Source organism: Camelus dromedarius, chromosome 21 (assembly GCF_036321535.1).
Source record: "Camelus dromedarius isolate mCamDro1 chromosome 21, mCamDro1.pat, whole genome shotgun sequence".
Classification (NCBI taxonomy): Eukaryota; Metazoa; Chordata; class Mammalia; order Artiodactyla; family Camelidae; genus Camelus; species Camelus dromedarius.
In genome coordinates, this window is record NC_087456.1 from 24129671 (window position 1) to 24138036 (window position 8366).

Genomic DNA, 8366 nt, shown 5'->3' on the forward strand with positions numbered 1-8366 from the left:
TCTAAAGTCATTTGTTAATCCTCTGTTAAAAGAAGCCCTATTTCTGGCTTCTCACGGTTGGAGTTATTACTCTAACAAGGAACACTACTTGTCCTCTGATTCAGCTCACCCCCCGTGCAAGCAGTTGTGCAACTTTTGCACTTCCTTGTATCCATTAATTTAAATACTTAAATATTTCCCTAGGGCCATGGCCAATGTTCCTCATTAGATCATACATGGGTCACCCAACACAGAGAAGGAGCCGTCTCCAAAGGTAATGGAACCATTGACCTGTTCTCTTATCAGAGCAGACAGTAAGGCTTTGTCAGGAAAAATTGTGAAAGGCTTTTAGATGGACAAGAAAGGCTACTGAGGATCCTTTCAAAGGTAAACTAGGCTTTGTCTAGTGTATCCTTCCAGGTTATACGAGTCTTTGAGAATTGCACTTTTCATTGACTTGGAGCTCTATTTCTATCTGTTTAGAAAACTGATATTAATGCAAATTCTTCTTATTTATGGAAATTCAAGTGAGTTTCTTTCCTGTGGAGGTGAAATTGATACAATAATGTGCCCATGTTATAAGCCAATGCTGCATCTGTTTCATAAATTCATTTTGGCATTGCCGATTGCCCGTATCTGTCTGCTCTTTCCATCTTCCTTTGAACAAGGTTTAAATATTTTATTAGTTCCCTCATTAATTAATAAGTTAAATAAAATCTTTGACACTTTTCGTTTTATGTTTCTATGAAAGTCAGGACTTCTCTCTTTATCAAAAGTAAATTATTATTTAGTAACTTTATTTAACCTTTTATTCCCATGGGTAATCCTAGGTTCTCCAACCTTCTTCAGAGGGCACAATCTAGGCTCAGCAAAAACTCTTTATGTTGCCCTCAAGTTTTACATTCAGTTGACTTACCTCTAAATCTGCAAAAATATCAGAGAAGGAGCTTTAGTCTGCCTTACTGAATTCATCTATACATCGCTTAATTCTCAAGACATCTTCTTTAGTCATTCACCTATTGATGGCACTTAGGTTGTTTCCATATACTGGTTATTGTAAATAACGCTGCAGTGAATATACGGGGGCATATATTTTTCAAATTAGTATTTTCATTTTCTTCAGATAAATACCCCAGAGCAGAATTGTTGTGTCCTATGATAGTTCTATTTTTAATATTTTGAGGAAATCTCCATACCATTTTCCATAATGACTGCACCAATTTACACACCTACCAACAGTGCACAAGGGTTCCTTTTTCTCCACATCCTCACCAACACTTGTTTGTTGTCTTTTTGATAACAGCCATTCTGACAGATGTGAGGTGATGTCTCACTGTAGTTCTGATTTGCTTTTCTCTGATGATTAATGATACAGAACATCTTTTCATATGCTTGCTGCCATCTGTATGTCTTCTTTGGAAAAATGTCTATTTGGGGCCTCTGCCTATTTTTTAATTGAGTTTTGTTTTTTTTTTTTTGATGTTGAGTTGTATGAATTTTTGTATATTTTGGATATTAACCCCTTATCAGTTGTACTGTTTGCAAATATCTTCTCTCATTCAATAGGCAGCCTTTTAGTTTTGTTGATGGTTTCCTTCACTGTGCAAAAGGTTTTTAGTTAGATGCAGTCCTATTGACAGGTTTATTTTTGCTTTTTTTTTCCTTGCCTGTGGAGACATATAAAAAAAAATTGCTAAGACTAATGTCAAAAGAATGTTCTGCTTATGTTTTCTTCTAGAAGTTTTAATGGTTTCAGGTATGACATATCTATCTTTAATCCATTTTGAGTATTTTTTAATATATTGTATGAGAAAGTAGTCCAGTTTGATTCTTTTGCATATAGCTGTCTAGTTTTCCCAACACTATTTATTGAAGAAGCTGTCTTCCTCCTGATGTATATTCTTGCTTCCTTTTTCATAGATTAATTTCCCATATAAGTGTGGGTTCATTTCTGGGCTCTCTATTCTAGTTCATTGCTCTATAATGTCTGTTTTTGTGTCAGTACCATACTGTTATGATTACTGTAGCTTTGTAGTATAGTTAGAAATCAAGCAATGTGATTTTTCCTGTTTTGTACTTCTTTACCAAGATTGATTTGGCTATTCAGGGTCTTTTGTGTTTCCATACAGATTTTAGGACTATTTATTCTAGTTCCAGGAAAAATGCCTTTGATATTGATAGGGATTGCATTGAATCTGTAGATGCCTTGGGTTGTATGATCATTTTAATAATATTAATCATCTCAATCAATGAGCATGGTATATCTTTCCATCTGTTTGTGTTGTCTTCAGTTTATCCATCACTGTCTAAACGCCATCATCCACCTTTTCATCTCTGAACCTGGTACAGCTTAACGATGCTAATCTCTGTGTACCACACATTACCATTATGCACTGATGAATCCTCCCCTCCAAAATTCAGAATAAGGTCTTTGAGAGCAAGGATTATCTTGCCTGTCTATGCTTTGAAGGGCTGAGACCATTTTCTGCGACAGTGGAGGCTTTCAACAAAACTGTTTTGGATTAATGAATGGATAAATGAACCAGTGGACGTATCTGTGCTGCCTCTTGTTGCAATTGTCTCCCACAGATGTTGAAGAGCAAATTTAGACCATTACTAGAATTTCACAGATTGAAACAAACTTCAAAGTCCTTCTGAGCAAATTCATGCTTGAGATCCAGACTTGCTTATTCCTGGGAGTTTAGCCATCTAGAGCTTCTTTAACATTTCCATTTTCCTCTGTTTTATTAATGCCACTAAGCATGCAAATCTTCAAAGATCTTGCATGGGGTCTTCAGGAGATGTGCTGTTGAAAGGAGCATGCTCTCTTATTGACCTTTACCAGTAAGGCTGCTGTACAGAGAATGTTCCAAATATATCACATGCTCTGGTAACACCAGCCCCACATGTTCTGCACTGATGGATGGTGGTTTTAAAGTGCCAGAAAGAATTTTGGAAGGATAATATTAGAACGTTAAGGATGAGCTTGTTTTTTTGGGCCACATGATAAATTAGTGATGTTATTTCTCAGTAACATTTATTTTCAATAAGATTATTCATGAATTTGCATGTCATCCTTGCACAGAGACCATGCTAATTTTCTCTGTATCATTCCAATTTTAGTGTATATGCTGCCAAAGCGAGCACTCAATAAGATTATTCAAAAGGATTAAAATATCTGAAATAAAGGACACAAGCTCTTTGTTTCTTCCTTTCAGAACAAAACCCTTTAAGGTTGCTTGTCAAGTCCTTTTTAACTGCAGCTGTGACTAGTTCATGGGGAAAGATTGTATGTACAACCCAGAGGTCCTGCAACTGTGTAACAGCACGAGAACACCAGGCTGATAAAGTGGAGAAGCACTCCTACAACTGTACAAATTAGGGTTCCTGATTTGCAATGGGACTGCACCTTCAGTTTCATTAGAGTTTAAATTGTCTACACCACAAGGGGACTGTTTGCTGGTATGTTTGTTGGTATTTGATCTACTTAGAATGATAACCAGACCCATTAGCTATTACATTTGTCAGAGCTGTCAAGAATATACGTCACAAACAGGTTTGGAAATGCAGGTGACATCAATGTCTGCCAAGACCCACTTGGAAAAGCCATCTACCTTCATTTGCAGGAGTGTGACCTCCACAACAGCCCTCTAGCAACCCTCGCCCAGTCGTTCCAAACCCAACTGAGGCACATGTCTTGGCCCTCTGGTTTTTCAGGGAGCCTGCCTGTGCGAGAAATATCCAATGCATGGGCTGCTGCAAGCTGTCTTCCTGATTTAGAAGACTCAGGGGGGAAACAAAAGCCATCTATAAAGGCCTTTTAATTTTTAACATAAGCTTCGGCTTGAGTTGTAAAGAATATCTCATTGGTCATCCTGGTCTGAAGTCCATTCCATTCCCTAAATTCATCAGTGTGTAACTGCCACAGCTGTTGAGTCTGTGGCACCTGCAGGGTACCCCTGAGAGGGGCTCTGCAAACAGACGGTTTTATAGGCAGCGAGCCTAATGGCAAAAAAATTTCAAGATTTGTTTTTCAACTAAGTGCGTGTTAAGTGAAAATAAAAAAAACTTTACAATGTCAATGAACCAGAAAAAGTTTCATTGGTTAAAAGGAGCCTTATGAAAAATCTATCATCATCCAGCTTCTGATTTAGAAATGTAAAAAGAAACAGATTGATCTAGATTTAAACAAGGGGCAGGAAAGCAAGAAAGACACAATCCTTAATGAGTATCATACCTGTGTTCACATCAAGGACTCCTTCCAGCTGTAATGTTTGTTCCTAATGAAGAAGTATTTCTTAATTTAGAGGCTAATCTTCAGAAATCAGTTTGGAGGCCAGAACATTTCTTGGTTTAGGTGGTATGTCTGCTCACTTTGCTTTAAATCTCATAGGATGATAAAATCAAGTGAAGCCAAGATTGGATTAGAAATCAATGGCATTGAGCTGTGACCCTCATTCTCCTGAGACATTGCTTTAAGGTCCTCGATTTCCACTACCCATGCTTCCATTTTCACATGGATTGGTAGTAGGACCATAGGTTGGTGGAACACTGAGCAGATGTTGAGATCTGAACTCTGTAGAGATGGGCATCCCAACCATGGCTGTCAGCACAAAGGAGGATGCAAGAAGGAACACAGACAGTGTTGGCATCTAAGACACCCCTCGCCCCAACAGAGCCATTTCTGGCAGCGTACAGCACTCCCCAAAGTAGTTTCCAGTGGTTTCCTAGAGTAAGTGGTCACTATGCTCTTCTCCCTCTACTCTACCCAAATGTAAATGGCTGCTAATCTCACATACAAAGTCCTCCAAGAAGAGATTTTGCTGAAAAAAATCAGTATTATTCAAATATTTTTTCTCCATTTTGAAAATTTTATATAAAAACAGGATATATTGACGAGTCAAATAGAAAACTTAGCTGAATTTCAGTGACAAAACAGTATACTCTGAAAACTTTTAAATTTTTCTTAGACCTTAGACCCATGTGCAAATCTAGGTTTCAAAGCTGACTCAGTTCCAGGTTTGTATTTCAAGATGCCAAGTAAGGAGATATCAGCATTTCTCAACTCTTCACTGCATTCTTAGTACCAATCTATACTTACATCTTTAATAGTGAAGGGTGTACTAAACCACATGCCTTGCCTTGGAAGTACATTGCTGAACACTTTTTAATTGGAGGCCATCAAGTGTAGTGGAGAAAAGCAGTATATAAAACACAAGGAAACTGGGATGATGGTCTCTGCTCTGCCCCACCAGCCAAATCTCCTTGGGCAAGTTTCTTAGCTCCTTTAACCTCAGTCTTCTTATCTTTAAAAATGGCTTTACTGTTCTGCTTACCTCTGACATTAAAGAAGATGAGGTATGTTTAAAACCACACTATGCATCTCCTGTGTAATTCTACAATAATGAATATGCATTCTTCATACCCCAAATCCCTCTAAAAAGGCAGGTTTAGTGGAGGATTGGTTTGATGATTGAGTCCTCATGATTTTTGTAGCAGAAGAATAGATATAGATCCATTCATGGGTGAATATCTCAGCCAGGCTGATAGACATCCAATCTTAAGACAGTAAGCTTTAGTAAATGTTTCTTCATGATTTCTTAATGCTTTACTAAGCCAAGATTCCCTTCTCTTGTGAGGCTCCCCTTTCCTCCCTTCTATCCCCAGCAGCCCCACAGAGGACCCCATCTCTGAGCTGATCATCCTTCAAGAGGCACAGGTAAGGGCTTCCTCAATGTTCCCCTTATGTGCCCTGTGACGGGGCATAGTGACTGGTATTCTGGTGGACATAGCTCGGAGCAGCCTAAAGTCAAGTCTAAAAGTCTTTGAAGTATCCAACTTTGTCAATGAAATGCAAAGTTTTTCATTTGACTCCATATATATTATTTTTTAAACAAAAATTTAAAAATAGGAAAACAATCTTTGAGTAATAATGATTTTTTCATCAAAATAAACCATATTTATGCTGTAGCTACTACCTTCTCCTCACTCTCCCCACAGTCCCTCCTAACCCAAGAATATTTTTCATAAGAATTAATTCCTCAAATTATCTCTTCCTGGGGGACTTGAATTTCAATAAGGGCTTTTAAAGGCAAAATTTTAGAAAATGGTAGTTTGGTTGGGGAGCAGCCAGTGGAGGCAAAGTCCTTTCAATGACATCAGACTTCCTCCAACCATCTGATCAGGTTCTCTGGACAACTCAACTCATAGACTCAGTCAAGGGGGAGATCTTTGGGCAACTGTCCATCTTTTCCAGGCTATGAGGGAGGGAGTAACCCAGAACATGGCATTTCATCTCTGAAATGTGGCTGTCCTCCGAGAGATATGTTTCTGGTTTAGTCCTGCTCAAAGGTGAGGTTCCTGAAAGGAATATTTGCACAACTAATTCCTCTACTCCCCAAGGAGAGACTGTAGATTCCCCAAATGTGCTATTGGTCCGGAGAGGGCAGGACAGAAAGTGCTAGGTTCAGTGCCATCCACGGTGGAAAAATACAGCCCAGTGTCTGACCCATGAGGGGGTCACTGGTAGTCTCCTCACATACAAAAAATGACACATGTGCAAAGTGGAGGCAGGCCTCCACCCCCAACTGAGACACTGCAGACGGTGTCTGCCTGCACAAGCCACCTCCAGGGCGTGTGTGACGGGGGCGGAGCAGAGTGGGTAATGCGAAACATACAAAAGTACAGCTGAAACACAGAGTCACAATGGCAAATGGCCCTTAACCAGCACCAGGCCTCCTCTGCTATTAGTGTTTGAAGTCTTTAGACAGAGGTCTGGGCCATTCCACTCTCATTTCTCTCACTGGAGCCCATCAGCCGTGGAATGCCGAGAGGCTGCGCCTCCAGCTGGGGCCTGCTGTCAGGGACCAAAACCAGGTCCACGAGATGGAGCAGTGCGTGCCCTGGATGACCGAGCTGTCTCCCATGCGCAAGAGATTCAGAAGGTGGTTGGCAGAGGTGCCCACTCTGGGAAGGGCTGTGCAAGTCTGTTTGTCAGATGGAGGAAATGCGAATCAGGTTGTGAAGAGGGAAAAAGCGTGCCTTATAGAGGAGGGACAGTGGGGAGCTAGAGCAGTGACTTCTCAGAGCTCCGGCCTTGAGAAGGGGCCACAGAGAGAAGCATGGAAGCTTGAGTGTGATGCTACATTCCTGTCTTCCTCCAGGTGCTCTCTTAGGAAGGGGTGATCAGTCTGAACACTGTCCTCTGTTGGTCATATAGCACCACCACCTTTGCCTTTCTGCATTACCAGAACATTGGGAACTCCAATCAAGGAGGGAGCCGTTCAGATCTCTGAGTCAGCTCATCCCGGAGTTACTGGTAATTAATGTTACGGTTCAGCTCAAGCCCCTGACGTGGGCCAGTCCACCAAACCACAGATGCTCCTCAGTCTCTTCGGCATGAACTCTCAGTATCTCTGGAACTACCCTTTGACGTCCATTTTTCAAGAACTTTCTGGTCCTTAGTACAGTAACAATACATTCACATTTTCTTCTTGAGTGTTAATTTTAGGTTTATGGGAGACTCTTTGTCTAGAGTCAGGAAAATAAATCGCCAGGCAAATCCAACAAAAATGTAGGTCGTACGCGTTTCAAAACATCTAGCCCTTACTTGACCAGCTGTATTATCATGACGTTGGGAGAGAGATTCTTTCATTTTTATCCATTATGTCGCTCATTCAACAATTATATATTGATGCCTACTATGTGTCAGTTCTGTTCTGGTTGCAGATCGATTCCTGCTTAAAAGCAGATTCTTAGAGAATAGTGTGTTTTTCAATAATCAGAACCTCAGCTCATTTGCTGTGAGTAACTCCCAATAAATAATATGGAAATTTATATGCTTCTGTGAGCCACTCACCTGAAGAAAATTTGTTTAACAAAGAATCTATTTATTTTTTGCACATCCTGTCTACAATTTAAGAGACTTTCAATCCAGAGAAGCTAGTATAGGCTTGTTTCTCTCTGTTCCTCCCCACGAAATACAGATATAAATTTTGGAAATAATTCAAGATGCAACTAAAAGAGAACTCTGGAAGGGAGACAGAGGAAGGCAAACTGGTTAAGGACCCCAGCACTGGAGGAAAAACAGTGTCCCAGTGCCTCTTACAAACACCCACCCAGCAGAAGAAAGTGCCCCAGACTCCATGTCTGCTGAACAGATTGAAAAAAAAAAAATGAACAGAACCTCAGGGACCTGCACAAAAATGACAAAAAGATCCAATATTGGGTATCCTAGAAGGAGAGGAGAAATGGAGTGGAGTTGGAAGAGTATTTGAAGAAATAATGTCTGAAAACTCCCCAAGACATAGATCCACTGACTCAAGAATCTGAGCAAACTCAAAGAAATTGACACCAAAACACATTATGGTTGAATTTCTGAAAACTAA

The 8366-nt window shown here is 40.1% G+C and overlaps 1 non-coding gene across 1 annotated transcript; it reads right to left on the reverse strand.

Annotated features, from left to right (window-relative positions):
• Positions 1-3024: 3024 nt before the first annotated feature.
• Positions 3025-3126, reverse strand: LOC116148746 (U6 spliceosomal RNA). Its single transcript, XR_004132309.1, has one exon. It is a non-coding gene; the product is annotated as a U6 spliceosomal RNA (small nuclear RNA).
• Positions 3127-8366: the final 5240 nt, after the last annotated feature.